This window comes from Uranotaenia lowii, chromosome 1 (genome assembly GCF_029784155.1).
Source record: "Uranotaenia lowii strain MFRU-FL chromosome 1, ASM2978415v1, whole genome shotgun sequence".
NCBI lineage: Eukaryota > Metazoa > Arthropoda > Insecta > Diptera > Culicidae > Uranotaenia > Uranotaenia lowii.
The window spans coordinates 40,876,835-40,898,383 of record NC_073691.1 but is presented as its reverse complement, the minus strand read 5'-3'; positions in this window follow the sequence as shown (position 1 = coordinate 40,898,383).

Sequence of the window (21,549 nt, the reverse complement as noted above, 5' to 3'; positions counted from 1 at the left end):
TTTCATCTAAGCTTCTATGAAATGCAAAGAAAGTATTGTTTTACATAAAATTTATTGAATTTCTAAGTTTCTAGATTGATTTGAAGGATTTGGATAGTTTATATAATTCGGACGGTTCCTACGGTTCGAACGGTTCGAACGGTTCGAACGGTTCAGATGGTTCCTACGGTTCGGAGGCTCCAGAAAATTAACCAAGACACAATTTTTCATCTAAGCTTCTATGAAATGCAAAGAAAGTATTGTTTTACATAAAATTTATTGAATTTCTAAGTTTCTAGATTGATTTGAAGGATTTGGATAGTTTATATAATTTGGACGGTTCCTACGGTTCGAACGGTTCAGATGGTTCCTACGGTTCGGAGGCTCCAGAAAATTAACCAAGACACAATTTTCCATCTAAGCTTCTATGAAATGCAAAGAAAGTATTGTTTTACATAAAATTTATTGAATTTCTAATTTTCTAGATTGATTTGAAGGATTTGGATAGTTTGTATAATTTGGACGGTTCCTACGGTTCGAACGGTTCAGATGGTTCCTACGGTTCGGAGGCTCCAGAAAATTAACCAAGACACAATTTTTCATCTAAGCTTCTATGAAATGCAAAGAAAGTCTCGTTTTACATAAAATTTATTGAATTTCTAAGTTTCTAGATTGATTTGAAGGATTTGGATAGTTTGTATAATTTGGACGGTTCCTACGGTTCGAACGGTTCGAACGGTTCAGATGGTTCCTACGGTTCGGAGGCTCCAGAAAATTAACCAAGACACAATTTTTCACCTAAGCTTCTATGAAATGCAAAGAAAGTCTTGTTTTACATCAAGTTTATTGAATTTCTTAGTTTCTAGATTGATTTGAAGGATTTGGATAGTTTGTATAATTTGGACGGTTCCTACGGTTCGAACGGTTCGAACGGTTCAGATGGTTCCTACGGTTCGGAGGCTCCAGAAAATTAACCAAGACACAATTTTTCATCTAAGCTTCTATGAAATGCAAAGAAAGTATTGTTTTACATAAAATTTATTGAATTTCTAATTTTCTAGATTGATTTGAAGGATTTGGATAGTTTGTATAATTTGGACGGTTCCTACGGTTCGAACGGTTCGAACGGTTCGAACGGTTCAGATGGTTCCTACGGTTCGGAGGCTCCAGAAAATTAACCAAGACACAATTTTTCATCTAAGCTTCTATGAAATGCAAAGAAAGTATTGTTTTACATCTAGTTTATTGAATTTCTAAGTTTCTAGATTGATTTGAAGGATTTGGATAGTTTGTATAATTTGAACGGTTCCTACGGTTCGAACGGTTCGAACGGTTCAGATGGTTCCTACGGTTCGGAGGCTCCAGAAAATTAACCAAGACACAATTTTTCACCTAAGCTTCTATGAAATGCAAAGAAAGTCTTGTTTTACATCAAGTTTATTGAATTTCTTAGTTTCTAGATTGATTTGAAGGATTTGGATAGTTTGTATAATTTGGACGGTTCCTACGGTTCGAACGGTTCGAACGGTTCAGATGGTTCCTACGGTTCGGAGGCTCCAGAAAATTAACCAAGACACAATTTTTCATCTAAGCTTCTATGAAATGCAAAGAAAGTATTGTTTTACATCTAGTTTATTGAATTTCTAAGTTTCTAGATTGATTTGAAGGATTTGGATAGTTTGTATAATTTGAACGGTTCCTACGGTTCGAACGGTTCGAACGGTTCAGATGGTTCCTACGGTTCGGAGGCTCCAGAAAATTAACCAAGACACAATTTTTCATCTAAGCTTCTATGAAATGCAAAGAAAGTATTGTTTTACATCTAGTTTATTGAATTTCTAAGTTTCTAGATTGATTTGAAGGATTTGGATAGTTTGTATAATTTGAACGGTTCCTACGGTTCGAACGGTTCGAACGGTTCAGATGGTTCCTACGGTTCGGAGGCTCCAGAAAATTAACCAAGACACAATTTTCCATCTAAGCTTCTATGAAATGCAAAGAAAGTATTGTTTTACATAAAATTTATTGAATTTCTAATTTTCTAGATTGATTTGAAGGATTTGGATAGTTTGTATAATTTGGACGGTTCCTACGGTTCGAACGGTTCAGATGGTTCCTACGGTTCGGAGGCTCCAGAAAATTAACCAAGACACAATTTTTCATCTAAGCTTCTATGAAATGCAAAGAAAGTCTCGTTTTACATAAAATTTATTGAATTTCTAAGTTTCTAGATTGATTTGAAGGATTTGGATAGTTTGTATAATTTGGACGGTTCCTACGGTTCGAACGGTTCGAACGGTTCAGATGGTTCCTACGGTTCGGAGGCTCCAGAAAATTAACCAAGACACAATTTTTCACCTAAGCTTCTATGAAATGCAAAGAAAGTCTTGTTTTACATCAAGTTTATTGAATTTCTTAGTTTCTAGATTGATTTGAAGGATTTGGATAGTTTGTATAATTTGGACGGTTCCTACGGTTCGAACGGTTCAGATGGTTCCTACGGTTCGGAGGCTCCAGAAAATTAACCAAGACACAATTTTTCATCTAAGCTTCTATGAAATGCAAAGAAAGTATTGTTTTACATCTAGTTTATTGAATTTCTAAGTTTCTAGATTGATTTGAAGGATTTGGATAGTTTGTATAATTTGAACGGTTCCTACGGTTCGAACGGTTCGAACGGTTCAGATGGTTCCTACGGTTCGGAGGCTCCAGAAAATTAACCAAGACACAATTTTTCACCTAAGCTTCTATGAAATGCAAAGAAAGTCTTGTTTTACATCAAGTTTATTGAATTTCTTAGTTTCTAGATTGATTTGAAGGATTTGGATAGTTTGTATAATTTGGACGGTTCCTACGGTTCGAACGGTTCGAACGGTTCAGATGGTTCCTACGGTTCGGAGGCTCCAGAAAATTAACCAAGACACAATTTTTCATCTAAGCTTCTATGAAATGCAAAGAAAGTATTGTTTTACATAAAATTTATTGAATTTCTAATTTTCTAGATTGATTTGAAGGATTTGGATAGTTTGTATAATTTGAACGGTTCCTACGGTTCGAACGGTTCGAACGGTTCGAACGGTTCAGATGGTTCCTACGGTTCGGAGGCTCCAGAAAATTAACCAAGACACAATTTTTCATCTAAGCTTCTATGAAATGCAAAGAAAGTATTGTTTTACATCTAGTTTATTGAATTTCTAAGTTTCTAGATTGATTTGAAGGATTTGGATAGTTTGTATAATTTGAACGGTTCCTACGGTTCGAACGGTTCGAACGGTTCAGATGGTTCCTACGGTTCGGAGGCTCCAGAAAATTAACCAAGACACAATTTTTCACCTAAGCTTCTATGAAATGCAAAGAAAGTCTTGTTTTACATCAAGTTTATTGAATTTCTTAGTTTCTAGATTGATTTGAAGGATTTGGATAGTTTGTATAATTTGGACGGTTCCTACGGTTCGAACGGTTCGAACGGTTCAGATGGTTCCTACGGTTCGGAGGCTCCAGAAAATTAACCAAGACACAATTTTTCATCTAAGCTTCTATGAAATGCAAAGAAAGTATTGTTTTACATAAAATTTATTGAATTTCTAATTTTCTAGATTGATTTGAAGGATTTGGATAGTTTGTATAATTTGAACGGTTCCTACGGTTCGAACGGTTCGAACGGTTCGAACGGTTCAGATGGTTCCTACGGTTCGGAGGCTTCAGAAAATTAACCAAGACACAATTTTTCACCTAAGCTTCTATGAAATGCAAAGAAAGTCTTGTTTTACATCAAGTTTATTGAATTTCTTAGTTTCTAGATTGATTTGAAGGATTTGGATAGTTTGTATAATTTGGACGGTTCCTACGGTTCGAACGGTTCGAACGGTTCGAACGGTTCAGATGGTTCCTACGGTTCGGAGGCTCCAGAAAATTAACCAAGACACAATTTTTCATCTAAGCTTCTATGAAATGCAAAGAAAGTATTGTTTTACATCTAGTTTATTGAATTTCTAAGTTTCTAGATTGATTTGAAGGATTTGGATAGTTTGTATAATTTGGACGGTTCCTACGGTTCGAACGGTTCGAACGGTTCAGATGGTTCCTACGGTTCGGAGGCTCCAGAAAATTAACCAAGACACAATATTTCATCTAAGCTTCTATGAAATGCAAAGAAAGTATTGTTTTACATAAAATTTATTGAATTTCTTATTTTCTAGATTGATTTGAAGGATTTGGATAGTTTGTATAATTTGGACGGTTCCTACGGTTCGAACGGTTCGAACGGTTCAGATGGTTGCTACGGTTCGGAGGCTCCAGAAAATTAACCAAGACACAATTTTTCATCTAAGCTTCTATGAAATGCAAAGAAAGTCTTGTTTTACATCAAGTTTATTGAATTTCTAAGTTTCTAGATTGATTTGAAGGATTTGGATAGTTTGTATAATTTGGACGGTTCCTACGGTTCGAACGGTTCGAACGGTTCAGATGGTTCCTACGGTTCGGAGGCTCCAGAAAATTAACCAAGACACAATTTTTCACCTAAGCTTCTATGAAATGCAAAGAAAGTCTTGTTTTACATCAAGTTTATTGAATTTCTTAGTTTCTAGATTGATTTGAAGGATTTGGATAGTTTGTATAATTTGGACGGTTCCTACGGTTCGAACGGTTCGAACGGTTCGAACGGTTCAGATGGTTCCTACGGTTCGGAGGCTCCAGAAAATTAACCAAGACACAATTTTTCATCTAAGCTTCTATGAAATGCAAAGAAAGTATTGTTTTACATCTAGTTTATTGAATTTCTAAGTTTCTAGATTGATTTGAAGGATTTGGATAGTTTGTATAATTTGAACGGTTCCTACGGTTCGAACGGTTCGAACGGTTCAGATGGTTCCTACGGTTCGGAGGCTCCAGAAAATTAACCAAGACACAATTTTTCACCTAAGCTTCTATGAAATGCAAAGAAAGTCTTGTTTTACATAAAATTTATTGAATTTCTAATTTTCTAGATTGATTTGAAGAATTTGGATAGTTTGTATAATTTGGACGGTTCCTACGGTTCGAACGGTTCGAACGGTTCAGATGGTTCCTACGGTTCGGAGGCTCCAGAAAATTAACCAAGACACAATTTTTCACCTAAGCTTCTATGAAATGCAAAGAAAGTCTTGTTTTACATCAAGTTTATTGAATTTCTTAGTTTCTAGATTGATTTGAAGGATTTGGATAGTTTGTATAATTTGGACGGTTCCTACGGTTCGAACGGTTCGAACGGTTCAGATGGTTCCTACGGTTCGGAGGCTCCAGAAAATTAACCAAGACACAATTTTTCATCTAAGCTTCTATGAAATGCAAAGAAAGTATTGTTTTACATCTAGTTTATTGAATTTCTAAGTTTCTAGATTGATTTGAAGGATTTGGATAGTTTGTATAATTTGAACGGTTCCTACGGTTCGAACGGTTCGAACGGTTCAGATGGTTCCTACGGTTCGGAGGCTCCAGAAAATTAACCAAGACACAATTTTTCACCTAAGCTTCTATGAAATGCAAAGAAAGTCTTGTTTTACATAAAATTTATTGAATTTCTAATTTTCTAGATTGATTTGAAGGATTTGGATAGTTTGTATAATTTGGACGGTTCCTACGGTTCGAACGGTTCGAACGGTTCAGATGGTTCCTACGGTTCGGAGGCTCCAGAAAATTAACCAAGACACAATTTTTCACCTAAGCTTCTATGAAATGCAAAGAAAGTCTTGTTTTACATCAAGTTTATTGAATTTCTTAGTTTCTAGATTGATTTGAAGGATTTGGATAGTTTGTATAATTTGGACGGTTCCTACGGTTCGAACGGTTCGAACGGTTCAGATGGTTCCTACGGTTCAGAGGCTCCAGAAAATTAACCAAGACACAATTTTTCATCTAAGCTTCTATGAAATGCAAAGAAAGTATTGTTTTACATCTAGTTTATTGAATTTCTAAGTTTCTAGATTGATTTGAAGGATTTGGATAGTTTGTATAATTTGAACGGTTCCTACGGTTCGAACGGTTCGAACGGTTCAGATGGTTCCTACGGTTCGGAGGCTCCAGAAAATTAACCAAGACACAATTTTTCATCTAAGCTTCTATGAAATGCAAAGAAAGTATTGTTTTACATCTAGTTTATTGAATTTCTAAGTTTCTAGATTGATTTGAAGGATTTGGATAGTTTGTATAATTTGAACGGTTCCTACGGTTCGAACGGTTCGAACGGTTCAGATGGTTCCTACGGTTCGGAGGCTCCAGAAAATTAACCAAGACACAATTTTTCACCTAAGCTTCTATGAAATGCAAAGAAAGTCTTGTTTTACATAAAATTTATTGAATTTCTAATTTTCTAGATTGATTTGAAGGATTTGGATAGTTTGTATAATTTGGACGGTTCCTACGGTTCGAACGGTTCGAACGGTTCAGATGGTTCCTACGGTTCGGAGGCTCCAGAAAATTAACCAAGACACAATTTTTCACCTAAGCTTCTATGAAATGCAAAGAAAGTCTTGTTTTACATCAAGTTTATTGAATTTCTTAGTTTCTAGATTGATTTGAAGGATTTGGATAGTTTGTATAATTTGGACGGTTCCTACGGTTCGAACGGTTCGAACGGTTCAGATGGTTCCTACGGTTCGGAGGCTCCAGAAAATTAACCAAGACACAATTTTTCATCTAAGCTTCTATGAAATGCAAAGAAAGTCTTGTTTTACATCAAGTTTATTGAATTTCTTAGTTTCTAGATTGATTTGAAGGATTTGGATAGTTTGTATAATTTGGACGGTTCCTACGGTTCGAACGGTTCGAACGGTTCAGATGGTTCCTACGGTTCGGAGGCTCCAGAAAATTAACCAAGACACAATTTTTCACCTAAGCTTCTATGAAATGCAAAGAAAGTCTTGTTTTACATCAAGTTTATTGAATTTCTTAGTTTCTAGATTGATTTGAAGGATTTGGATAGTTTGTATAATTTGGACGGTTCCTACGGTTCGAACGGTTCGAACGGTTCGAACGGTTCAGATGGTTCCTACGGTTCGGAGGCTCCAGAAAATTAACCAAGACACAATTTTTCACCTAAGCTTCTATGAAATGCAAAGAAAGTCTTGTTTTACATCAAGTTTATTGAATTTCTTAGTTTCTAGATTGATTTGAAGGATTTGGATAGTTTGTATAATTTGGACGGTTCCTACGGTTCGAACGGTTCGAACGGTTCAGATGGTTCCTACGGTTCGGAGGCTCCAGAAAAATAACCAAGACACAATTTTTCATCTAAGCTTCTATGAAATGCAAAGGAAGTCTTGTTTTACATAAAATTTATTGAATTTCTAAGTTTCTAGATTAATTTGAAGGATTTGGATAGTTTGTATAATTTCGACGGTTCCTACGGTTCGAACGGTTCGAACGGTTCAGATGGTTCCTACGGTTCGGAGGCTCCAGAAAATTAACCAAGACACAATTTTTCATCTAAGCTTCTATAAAATACAAAGAAAGTCTTGTTTTACATAAAATTTATTGAATTTCTAAGTTTCTAGATTGATTTGAAGGATTTGGATAGTTTGTATAATTTGGACGGTTCCTACGGTTCGAACGGTTCGAACGGTTAAGATGGTTCCTACGGTTTCTCATTTTATAGGAGCTTAGATGAAAAATTGTGTCTTAGTTATTGTTCTGGGCCGTCCGAACCGTAGGAACCGTCCAAGCTGTACAAACCGTCCAAATCGTTCAAATCAATCCAGAAACTAAGAATTTCAATAAACTTTAGAAATCATAATACTTTCTTCTCATTTTATAGAAGCTTAGATGAAAAATTGTGTCTTTGTTATGTTCTGGGCCGTCCGAACCGTAGAAATCATCTGAACCGTTGGAACTGTTCGAATAACAAAACAATATTTTTTGAATTTATCCAATTCAACAATAAAAATATTTAAATGAAGGGTTATTAGGTCAAAAGGCTTTTTAAGGACATTAGTTAGAATAAACGTTTCTTCTTTTCGGCTCTAGGCGATGGTGTATGATGGCTGTCAAACTATCTGATAACTATAAATTTAGAAGATCCCAATTTTCATTTTTGGATTAATTTTTCTCACTCCAATTGTAGAGATGATTATTTGAAAATTTGTTTTCTGACAGCATCCAAAGATGGAAGCTGACTGCACAACAATCAGAGGACGACGACATCACGTCAAATCTTTGAGGCTTTCCCATCGGTAAACAGTCTTCTATGAAAGCCTTCTCTATGAGCCCTTGTAAACCATCATCTTCTTCTCAGTTGGTAAGAGATGTTTTTCGAAGTGTACGCGTAGCGTATGCAAATCGGATGCAATCGTGCAAGGGCTAGCGCCATCAATAGGGATACTTCCATGAGGTGGTGCGTCTCCAAAGGGAGGGAATTCGTTTCTTCCATTTTTAAGAAACTGTGAATGCATCCGAGAATGTCGTTTGTAGTTTTTAGTGGGTGGAGAAAATGGAAAAAATGTGGGAGAAAGGGTGATCGGTACCCTCCCACGAGGAGGGCTGCAAGGGATTTGTGGAAGCTTTCGCTAAAATGGGAACCAACATTGGCAGGATTGTGCGATTCAATCCGAATGCCAGCCGGGCACCAATCCTGCCAATGTTGCAAAATATGTATCCATTGCCCGGAGCAGTTTGTGTTTGCTTTCCGATATTTGCCATCACATGATCGTTTATCAGGCACAGTGGTGTAATGTTTGGTGGTTGAGTTAAAATTAATTTCGCATTAATTTGTGCCTTTCAAGTTCTATAATGGCTGAAGAAAGGTCCCATAAGGGAATTGCGAAGCAATTTCATATTTTGATAATATAAAAAACATTTTCAAACCCACAATGCAGCCAAAACTGTTCCGGAGCACAAGCACAACATGAATCTTTTTCTTCCGGGAACGAGTACTCGCGGTATGTTTTGGATATACACATCGAACAACCAAGCACGAGAGAGCGCGAATGCGACAATAATGCTGGCACCTCCGCCATTCCCATTCACTAGCAGACCCACCCACCCACGCACCACGGCATGGTTCAGCAGCACATTGATTCCTCGCGCTTTTTCCACAAAATGGGGTCGATGTTTTGCGAACGAGGATTTTACTAGCTAGATGTATCAACTCTGGCATCAGCTTTGTCCACACGATTCTGGAGAATCCTTGCCTTATATCAATGCCCGACATCGACAACTATGGGAGGTTGATGATGATCACGAGGCTGCTCGGCGGGGGAACTTCGCGGAAAATGTACCAGAGAGCGACATTCGAAACATGGTAAACATTCATGGATTGTGCCGGGTTGCAATAATGCCGGGTTGCTGCGATTCGTTCCGATTGCGATAGCTTGGGAAAGTAAAATAAAAATTGTACCCTTGATGATTCTCGGCAATATTTGCTGGGCTAATTGTTTTGCAATCAGCGTTCCGGAAGATTTACTTCGGAAGCTGCTTGTTTAACAAGAAACTTTCAAAATATTATATACATTTTATTTGATGAAAAAATTCAAAATACGAAAATTGCTTTGATTTACAAGGTGAATAAATTTCAAATTGTTGTAAAGCACAGAGAAAAATCTACATAGAGTCGATTTTTAGTTTCTGCTTTTATTTTGATGTGGTTTACAATATTGGGCCATTTGTAAAATACAATCTAAATACCGGCTTGCAGAATTTTGATCACGTTATAGTGATGAGACATTCTTCATATTTACTGAATGAAATATCTCCAAAATAAACTTTAATGAATTAAGATGTATGATGATAATTCAAACTATATAAAAAAAATCTGTAGATCCTTCCATTTGAGCGGCACTGTGTACCATTCACATCACGACATCAGGAGCCATAGCTACCAGAACCATGCCGACTCCAAGTTCTGTTGAATGAAAATTTTCGGGAAATGCAAAACCCGACCCCCCTTTACACAGAGATTTTCGCGACAATATTGGGAAATACATACACAGCTTTCTCGAAAAACAAATAGTCTCCCCAGTGTCAGCAATCGGCATGACAAACTATTTTTAAAAATATTTTAGGATGGATTTTGCGATGCTCTGGTGGGTTTGGTTCGTTATACAGACAAATCAAAATTCAAAAAAATAACCAAATGAGCTTTGATGGTGTAATGAACTGTGGGTAAATAAGTATCTCGATGACGTATCTGAGTTTAGTTTGAAAGAACCAATGAAAAATTTCATACATAGCACAGGGTCTTTTTTCAGAAAAATAAAAAAATCGAGATCTTTGAAAATTTGTCATACTGTAGAAGAAACTTTTTACCACCCAATGAACTGTTGACTTAAAAAAAATGATTATAGGGCACAAATAAATAAGTAAAATTTTCGATTCTATTTGTTTGTATGTTTATTTTTTCCCGCTAGACTTCAAAGTTAACGATTTTAAGTTAACGTGTGTTCAGAGGCCTTCATAAATGAAAAAAATACTGGAAAAAAAGAAAAACAAATTTTCACTTGATCTTTCTCAAAACAAATGAATCAAAAAAATAACAATTTAAATTTTTTTAACAAAGTCTCAACTGAAATTGGTTACACTGAAAAAAAATTCACAACAGCTCTGTAATTTAGATATATTTTTAATATGCAATTTTATCTTATCTTAAATAGAAAAAGCTTGTTATGCCTTCAATGGATTCGGAAACTACTGAACAGAATAACGTGAAAATTGACCTGGACAGATTTTTGGGACCGAAAATTGTTCCTACGAAGTTTGAAGGCCCTCCCCTCTCGAAGAAAGGGAAGCCACTATACAAACTGAAATTAAATTGTTAAAAACTCGCATTTTAGGTGGAAAATTTCAAACAAACTCAGTATTTAAATAATTGTTGTGCAGAGAGGAAGCGTTTCGGTTTATTCATTTCAGAAGCATAATTAATGAAAAACCATCAAAATAAAACTTATTTAACCTCATCCGTCCCTGAAATGTTTACCCATTAGAGTTCCTTGAGTGTCAATTCGACACCCCTGACTAAAACCAATATATCTCCCTTGTTTCTCAACCGATTTTTATCAAATTTAGAGTTTTGGAAAACTTGTAACGTAATATCTTAGTCAGAAAGTATTCAGCTGCAAAACTTCAGGTTTCCGTTATTCAAAGTTGGAGAAAAATTTCGAAAAACATGCTTCGGAAAAAGACTGTAGATCAGCTACAGAATGCTCATAAAAATTTCACCTAGTTTTCAAGGAAGCTGAAGTAAGAAGCTATACATTGCATATTTACATATATTTTTTCAATTTTTCTACAATCATGACCACAAAAATGTAAAAAAACTGATGTGAAATCTATGCTCATCAATCAATGAATCGTCAAAATTGTTTCGGTCACCCCAGATAAATTTTGAAGAGTGGATTGGAAAGTTGACGTAATTTAACACATTTTTGCATTGTATGACTGTCAAAATACAAAAGACAGAGTTTTGGGCGAATTTTCAAAGGTAGCTGTTTTTTGAACTTTTTTCGGTTTGCAATTTCTCAGATTTTCGAAGACTTTAGTTGAACCTTGCACTGGATTTTGAGTATTTCAGCATGAGTTATCCGTAATAAATTTATATTCACCAGAAAGGTAATTTCATAGCAATTCTAGCGGTGTGATTGAATTAGCACTGCGATACCTTTGAAAATTCGTCAAAAACTCTGTGTTTCGTATTTTAAAAAATTAAAGATGCGAAATTGTACCAAATCAAGTCAACTTTCCAATCTTCTTTGTTAAGTTTAGCTGGTGTGATTCTAATAATTTTGACGTTTCATTGATTGGAAAGTAGAGTTTTTACAGTACTTTTCTACATGTTTGTGGTCATTCTGATAAAAAATTTACAAAGATTTATCCTTGTGTGCAATGTAAAGCTTCTAACTTCAGCTATCATGGACATTTAGGGGGCATCCATTAATTACGTAACGCTCCTAGGAGGGAGGGGGTAGTAAGCTCGAGCGTTACGAATTGTGACATAGGGGAGGGTGGGAGGTATGCTCATCGTTACGTAACGATTTTTTCCTTAAGAGTTTCAGTTTAATCGCTGCAGTTTTGATGTCATGGAATTTTTGCAGAGTGATGAGCAAACCAACATCAGCTCTAAATTTGTAAGTTTCAACATGATTGAACTGGTTTGTAAGCTCTATAAAGATTCTGAGATAGACTTTTAAAAATGTGTATTGGACGTCGAAATAACCGTTAGAAAACCGAATATGCTATTAATTTACCCCAAGAACTCAATTCAACCTTAAGACGGAAATTTTACTATTTTTCTCAATTGATTTAATGCAATTTTGGATATTCCAACGAATATTACCAAGTGGAATATATTTTGCATAACAAGTTATGTTCCTTGAACAAAATAAACTAAACAAGGTAGATCATCTGTTCACAAGCACAGAGCAACTAGTAATAAGATAATCAGAGAGCTATCATGAATGAGTTCTAAAATTTCGATAGATGTTAATTCCGTTTTGAAGAATGTACAAAATTTATGTTTAGATCTTTTCTTACCAAAGAAAATCAGTATTTAAAATCATGCGAAAATTGGGAGGGGGGCATTTTCAGCTTTACGTGATTATCATAGGGCGGTACGTCGAAGCTTTACGATTTGTGACATACGGGGGGGAGGGGGTTAAAATAGTGCATTTTTTGCGTTACGTAATTCATGGCTGCCGCCTGAAATGTTTATGAGCATTCCATAGCTGATCGACAGTCTTTTTCCGAAGCATGTTTTTTCGGATCCTTTTAGATTTTGAATAACGACAAATTGAAGTGTTGTAGTTGAGTATTATCTAAAAAATATGATTGAGTTACATTACACGGTTCCCAAACTATAAATTGTGTTAGAATGGATTGAAAAACAATTGTGATATAGCGTAAGGTTGCCAGATTGCTCCGGGTTTGCCTGGATATTTAATAAAAAAAATGAAAAAGTCCGGTCCGGCCTGGTTGCCCGGATATAACCCGGGTTATTGCCCGGATTTATTCAATAAGCCTAGATATTGCTCTGATTTTTGTTGACAATTTTGAGCTCAAATGTCCGGCCCGGATACGTGCTTTAAAAATTCTGGCAACCTTAATATGGAGCATTAGTGGCCAACATTTTCTGGCGGGTCAGAAAAACAAATTTTTCTGGAGTATTCAAAGAATACAAATAATAACAGATTTTTGAATACGCTTTAAATTATCATTTGCCTAGGTCACATTAAGTAGGGGAGAATGAGGTTACTTGATCCCTGGGGATACTTGATTCCTTAGCTGTATCTCCAAACTGGAATGTCGTACAAAGATCAAATGTTCTAGAAAAATGTGCCAAATGGAACAAAACAGTAATGGTTGAAGCTCAAAAAAATTTAACAAAATAAGTTTTTGGGTTATTGAACTTTTTTTGAAAAATTTCACAAAATGTGACTTGAAGATCTTTTTTCATCATTTTAAAATGTTCATAACATGGAAATATTATAACAAAATTATTTATTCCAATACATCAATCTTTCAAGTGTAAAATGAACTTCAAAATACAATATTTTCAAAGCGATGTTAAACCCCCAACTTTTATCAGAAAAAGTTGTCTAAAATGTTGATTTTGGGTTCAATTGATCCCTAATATATGGGTACAAATGATCCCGGTATATTCTTCTTCTCAATGGATCGTGGTCATTGCTGATGACGAGATTACTAATATTTATCCAATACAGGGCCGGATTAAGCCATCGGGGGGCCCGGGGCAATTTTTTTCGGGGGGCCCTTATGATTCGATTTTTTTTTTCAAATGCTATCCCAGAGAATACAAAACATTTTAAACGTGTAAAAGAACTGGATATAAGCTCAGTTTATAGCCTTCAAATTGCCATGGTGTCTGCACAGAAGATAGTTTCTGATACCTTCAAAAAAATTGTTAATTAATCAGGAGCAAACATTGCGGAAGAGTTAAGACATTTTTAGATAATGAAAGCTTTGATTTGAGCTGCAAAATGCTCAATTTAATTCTCTTTTTTTCAATATCCTTATCACCAACTAAAACTCTATGCTATTTAAAATGATTTTCATTTCATCATTGATCATCTGGTTTGTGATTCATCGGGAAATATTTACCTTATGATAATTGGGAAGGATCATGAAGATTTGAAACATAGAATACAAAATTGAAATAAAAAATAAACAAAATAATTAAATATATATTCCATAGAGATACAGATATAAGAATTAAAGAATTCCAAACTTTTAATCAGGTTAAATTCAGAACCAAAATTCTGTGTCTCAAATCTAAATCGTAATTTCAAATCAAGTTTTGAGAAACAAAATATGAATTAAATTTAAAATAAGTGATTGAAAGTAACATTTAGAGCCAAAGCAGAAATTGCACCAAATGTGAATTTCAACTTTATGTCTTTCGAACACAAAAATACGTTTTCATGAAATGTTTATGAATATGATTCTCATTAGATAAAAAAATTGTTACCAAATTGTTATTCCTAATATGATAAAAATTTCATCCGCTGCCCTCAAAGCCAAGGAGATATAAGTGCCAAAATGATCGATTGAAAAAAAATTGAGATTAGAGATTAAATATTTAAAACACAGAATCAGCTATCATTGAAAAAGTCAGATAAGGAATCCAAATGAGTTTAGTACCATAAAAAAAATCATGAGTCCTCAAAATTCAGAAAAATCATGAAACTGAACCTCAGTAACTTAAGAAACAACAAAAGACTTGAAAATCTCAAAAAAAGTTAAGTGTTAAGAGAATCACTCAATGATATTTGCAACTTAACTATGAGATCATTTTTATAATAATTCGAGAATGACCATTTGAAAAATGATGTTCTGACTTCAGGATATTGACCTTCAGTAGATGAAAAAAATTTAGTTAAATCAGTTGAAAATGTTTCAATACGAATTTCAAGTCTAAGACCGAAATTGGGATGAAAATTCAATAAAGAAACTCTGTACTGTTGATTGGTCCAATTTAGACAACTACAGTATTTTTTTTTTAAGATTTTATTTTCAAAAATTGGGAGGGAAAAGGGTTGAGAATTTATAAATCAACGGAAATTTCAATAATAATGATCGAAAAGTGAAAAACTATAATTATAATACCCGGTATTCACCCGGATACTGCGCAGGTAAGATTTTTAAATGCTTATCATAAAGTTTTTCTGTTCTCTCGTAGCACAGTGAGCCAGTTTTGGCGAAATTAGCTCCTAGTTTAGTGCAGTAAGCATTACTTGGAAAGTTTAAATAATAATAAACAATATCATGTGCAAGACGTTTGTATGCAATGAAAATGAGGAGATGTTTTTCTTAATTTTTCCTGTTCTTTACAGAATATCCCGACTGACATGTTTCGATAAAAAAAATATAAAAAATTGAGTTGTTTTGGCTCATATTCTTCATAATTTCTGTATCGAATTCGATTCACATTATTTTTGTCCAGATTTTGAGTTGAAATTTTTAAAATTTAATACCGAGATTTTGCTATTCTTAGCTCGCAAAATGCAGGAGAACTTCTTCACTGCTAACTCTAGGGGGCCCCCTTAACTTATGCAAGAGAAAAACTATTCTAGATATTATTTCCCGGGGCCCTTTTAGTTGTTATATTTCAAATTGCCATTCCGATTTTCTAGTTTTTTCATAGATTTGTAGAAATTGAAGTAGTATGATTAAAGGAATGTTAAAACTTTTTTTTCCCTCGGGGGGCCCCCCCTGAGCCGGGGGGCCCGGGGCAATTGCCCCTTTTGCCCCCCCCCCCCTTAATCCGGCCTTGATCCAATAGCTAATATTGATCCATCAATTATCTGAAAAAGTTGAAGAGGTTGTATTTGAGACGACCGCAAAGTTAACGTAGAATTACGACAACCGGTTTTGTGTCAATATATTTTTGAAAAAAACTGCATACTTGCATACAAACAAATGTATGAATGTAGACGAAAATATACATATACTGTGTGTCCAATGTCAATGCCGACAGCTTTCATATTGAATTTGCAGCTCAAATTAAGCTAGTCAGTTTAATAAAAATTATCTATAACGGTCAACAAAACAGTTTGCTTAACTTAACAGTTGCATACCCAAAGGCGATATTAAAATACGGATAAACGGCGTCAATCAAAACTCAATACATTATCGCTGAGATGCATTGCGCCCGGTACTTATGCAACCAATGCGAAGAACATGCGAGCTTTGAATAATCAAACGCTTGAGATAAAAGCATACAGTGCTGGTAATAAACCTGTTGTTTATTTTTGATAAGGAATTTTGAATTTTCGCATAAATTTTTCTAGGCAATTTTTGTTTTTCATTGATTGGAGAAAAAAGTAAGATGAAGAAAAACAAAATTGCAAACAATCGATTATTTCATTAATCGTTTCTTTATCCCAAAATCCAAAAAATATTTTTCTAAATCAACACCTGACACAGCTTCCACGCTAGCTAACAGGCTCAGTGCAATAAAAAAGATGCACATTAAATGTACATTTTCACGCGTGATCAATGCCTATTCGGAAGAGAAAAAAATTCATACAAATCATTATCAGTGTACTAAAAAAACGTACCCACTTTGCAAGTTTAACACCTGGCACCGTTGCCTTTCACGCATACGCTTGACTCAGTGCAAAAGAAAAACCAGTTTTCTGGAAGCTCCTCTCATGCGTTTCTAGAGTTGCCTATTCCCATTCCCGTATAGCAATCGCTAGCGCAAAGGTGCACTGAAATGTCATATCGGCTAAGTTCAAGACTTTATTTATAACAATCAAACGGCCCTTTTCAGGGCCAACACATACAGAAAGTTTTATCTCTGACTTTCTATTTTTGGCAAATGGTAATGGGGAAAACGGGTGAAGTGTGTGGACTGAGCGTGGAATGTGTGTGAATGATGTATGTGATGTATATGAGTTAGGGGTGCATATGAGTTAAGGGTGCATATGAGTTAAGGGTGCATATGAGTTACGGGTGTATATGAGTTAGGGGTGTAGTAGAGTAAGTTAGGTATGAGTCAGGTTTAGTTAAATATGAGTAAAATGTGTGCTTTGATTTGTTTTGAGAAAGTCAAAGAGGTTATGGAAATGTAAAAATGAGAAAGTATCGATAAATTGCGAGAATAATGTACGGTAAAATATGTGTAGTTTAATGTAATTGTGAAGTTGTAGTTACAGTGCGCTGATTATCTTGTGTAAATGTGTAAATGACAAGTAATTGACATTTTACCTGTCATGACAATCAACATAATGTCATGACAGCATGTCGTGGCAACATGTCTCCGCCACTTGTCGGATCGCCTCTGCTGCTAGTCCTTCTACTCAAATGCCATTGAGCTAAACTGCGAAACGATATCTGCGTTGGATTACCACTGGTGGGGTCCAAACGCAGATCGCAGCGCAGCAGAACTTTTCAGCTCGACGGGCAAACAGAAACTGAACCCAGCTCGCAGGCGACCCCTTGTTTTTATACATTTTGTTGACAAGGACTCAGCAAGGGGCGTGGCGTCCGAGTTTTTTTTTAATTTTTACCAGCCAATCAACGATGAGCAGAGATAATATGTCTTTTAAAAATGATGTCCTTGAGTTGGAAAGTTTTCGTGACGCGAGATCCGTTTGCGAATTTCAATTTGTCCCCCTATAGTGTTGCCGTAAGACGTAATTCTACGTCAAAAAGGGCTAAACTAATTGGTTTTCTCTTGTTTATAAAAAATTGCGCCCGTAAGTATGGAATGTTATAAGGGTTGAGAATAAGCTATAAATAGCTCAACATTCTATTTTGGGGTTTTGTTTGATTTTTTTCATGGATTAGGGCTTCCTGAGTAAAGGATCAAGTCTCCCATAACTTCAAAAATATCGCATTTTTTTACTCCCACGAAAATGCTTCTAGTTCATCTACGGGTTCAAGTATCGTTCTAATTTTTGGAGCATAGAAATTTGAAGTTACACGCTGTTAGAAAATGTAAAAGAGTGCGAGTTGCTGAATTTTTCCAAAAAGATATGATGAAAATAATAAAAGGGGATCAAGTATTCCCACTCTCCCCAATTGATTTATTCTAAAAAATCATTTTTGTTACTTGCATATTTTTACAAATTTACCTTATTTTGAAAAATTATTTAAAAATTAACGTCATTATTTTCAAGGGATTGGAAACCTCCTCGTTTTATCCATCTCAGAAATGTCAAATCGCGTGACTAAAATGGACATTAAGTCAATTTTATGGTCTTAATATATTAAAAATGACTACTTATTTGCTAAACTTTTCAAGATCAACGTTTGCTTTGGAATAATTTGATAGACAAATTAAAAATTACCGCAGAATGGAATGGACCCGCAAAAAGTAAGCTTCACAAACTTTTGACACTTCACAAGTTAGCTTTCTTTTCGTCATATAAAACATTTCTAGAAATCACAGAAAAATTCTGCAAAAATTATCAAAACAGTTTGTTTGTTTAACGAACTTAAGTTATATCATAAATAATATTGATTTTTCAAAGTAAAGACCTCAGGCTCAACTCAATCCAACTCATTTCAAATTATTCTGTATCTTGATTTGAAAAGTTTATTGGAATAGCCTTCTATAAACAGGATTATACGAATTTGATTGTTTTAAAATCATAGCACCTTGTTTAAGTGAAAATTATGCGAAAAAAGTCGTTCTTCAGAGAGATTTATCAGTACCAAACCGGTTCTACTTGAATTCCATAGTTTGGCCACCCATGATATAGAGGTTTAAGTCAGGAGTGTCAATAATGAAGAAGAAATGACGAAAAAGTGAGTTTTTGTAAAGAACAAGCTGCCTACAGATGTTGCACAAAATCTTTTGGGTAGAGTTGGGCCGAATATACGATGTTACGAGTATGGTATTGAGTTACAATGAAGGTAATACGTATACCAAAAGATAACAAATATTTTACAATTTATTGTCTGAAAGTTTGAATAAAAATCGAAAAAATAGGTAATTTTAAATAGCATTTTTACTGTTATGCAATTTTATGTGGGGCACCCTCTACTCTATTGTAATTTTCATACAGTACAGTCGAGCTTGAAAAAGCTGATGAGCTTAGATAATGTATGTTTGTGTATTTGTGTATGGGAGTCCTTTTTGGACTTCTATCAGGCACGGTCCCAAAGGGGTGGGAGTATATTTTGCAATTTTTCAATAATCGACCAATACAAAGAACTTTTATATCTATTGAATAAACCTCAACTATGAAAGAATGATAGAGGGCAAGAAAAATACTGCAAACTACCCTTTTCCACCAATTTGAAACATTGAACTAAATTTGAGATGTTTTGAATAATTTTTAAAATAAGAAAAGCTATTTATACTTTATAAACCAATTTTAAAATTCAAGCTTTTTTCGATATTCTTTGCTATAACAAAAATCTGCGAATCTAATGTTTCCCGTGCAAAAAAAATGTTGAAAAAGATTTTATTTGCTTCGATTCAAGTCGTTTTGAGATCTTCATTTCATTCGCGAACTATATCAACGATGCAATTGGCATAAAATTTATGAAAAACTTATCCGGTTGCGGCTAGTTTAGTCAGTTTTTGTATTTTTCTGTAATAAAACTGATTATTAACATTTTGATACATACGACGTAGCGAAAGCTCACGAAAGAAATTATTCTTATTTTGCAACTACCTGTTCGGAAAACTTATATTTGAGATAAGTTTTTCAATATAATTGCTATGCACTTAAACCTGATTTTAAAACACTAATTGTTTTTTTTTTTAAAGAATCTGTTATATATTCTGGTAAAACAATTTTATTTATAAATCTCAATTTATCTATTAATATTAAAACTTTATTTAATAAGAATTTAGTGTAATGAAATAATAATAACTTATTTGGAATAGAAACAAATTGGCAACAAAGAGGATATAAAATGAAAAATTTTTTTTATTCCTTGAAGGGCAAAATATCAAAAAAAAATTTCAACAATTTTCGAGAAATAATAAAAAACATATGGATCAATTTCTGATAGAATAAGGCAAAAAAAATCATACTGACGGAAAAAATGTAAGACCTTATTTTGATTTATATGACAATATTCTTTTTTTTTTTTAAACGCATATCTCAGTGAAACTTCATGTTTCTTTGAAGAGATCCAAATTCTACCTAAGACTAAAACGTACATCTCTCAAGGATACAGTGGCTAGCATCTTACTAATGCTAAAATCAACAACCCACAGAAAGAGTACTATGTATGCCATGACCGAGACTCGATCTCACGACCTCTGGCTTAGAAGATTTGAACGCTATCCTCTAGGCCACGATCGGCGTCTAATGTTGAAAAATTTGTGAAATTTTATAAAAAAAAAGTAAAATGTAGAACTTTCTCGATGGCTGCGTGTAATATTGACTCCAGAGAAAAAGATTCATAAATTTTCTTTCTGATTTTTTCAACAGTTCTACGATTATACAGTAATTAAACCAAATTTCTAAGATATTAAAAGAAATTAATCTCAAATCTTTTGAAAGCCAAACGTTTTGCAATCTTTTACATAGATTAAAATAAAAATCATTCATGTCAAAAAATCTCAAACGTCAATTTGATATCATGAATAAAATAGTGATATTATTTTCAAATGAATTTTCTAAGAATTACATTTTCAGATAACTAAAGCATTAAATCTCTGAAATTAGAAAATAGAAGAAAATTCTTGGTTCTTCATGAATCAAAAGATAATAAATACAGATTTTGAATAATTTTTAAGTTTTAATAAGATTTTTTTTTGTTTTAGCTACAATTCAGAAAAAGTTGCTAATTTTTTTAATATTAGAGCAAAATCTGACTGAATATTTGAATTCATGAAGCCAAAATCTTTCAAAACCGTTATTAAAACAAAGACACCAAAACTCCTGTTATCTTGTGTAAATGGTTTATTCTATTCTTCAATGTAGAGTCTTAATTAACTGCAATTGAAATGATCTATGAACTTTTTTTCTATCAAATCTAAAACTCGATTAAAACTTTTAATTTAATTTATCCTTGAATGAATTGTCTGGAAATAATATGAACGATTTGCTTGGTGTTGATTGGTCGAGTAGGGTCAATCGAGTTTGGAAACAAAATTTTAAATATGATTTTTAAATTATGTTTTCATATTATGTATAATGGTATTACCAAATTTGAGTTTAAAACGAACACACACAATGAATTTCATGCTATTATTCATTTTAGAATTCCATGACTTATTTATCAATGATGGCTGATAATGAATTCAAAATATGAGTAATGATACCTTCTGAAATCAAAATTCTATTATTTTTTTTCAAATGTAAATGTGTTTTCAAACAATATTTTGACTTGGAATAAATTATTTCTTCGATCTTGAAAATACTTGAAACAACAGAAAACCTTAGACCAATTACGAAAAAAAAAAATATAATTTTAAACTGTTTGATTCGATTGGATAGAAATATAAGTATTTGAAGTACACCAGAGCAATTGGAGGCAAGAACAAACGAAGCCATCAATCAGCCTCCATCAAAAATGTTCCAAACTGAACATCGAGAACTTGCAATGAAATGCGTATCGAGAAATTTAGAATTGAAATTTATATGAAGGTAACCTCAAGAAAATCACAAGTTAATT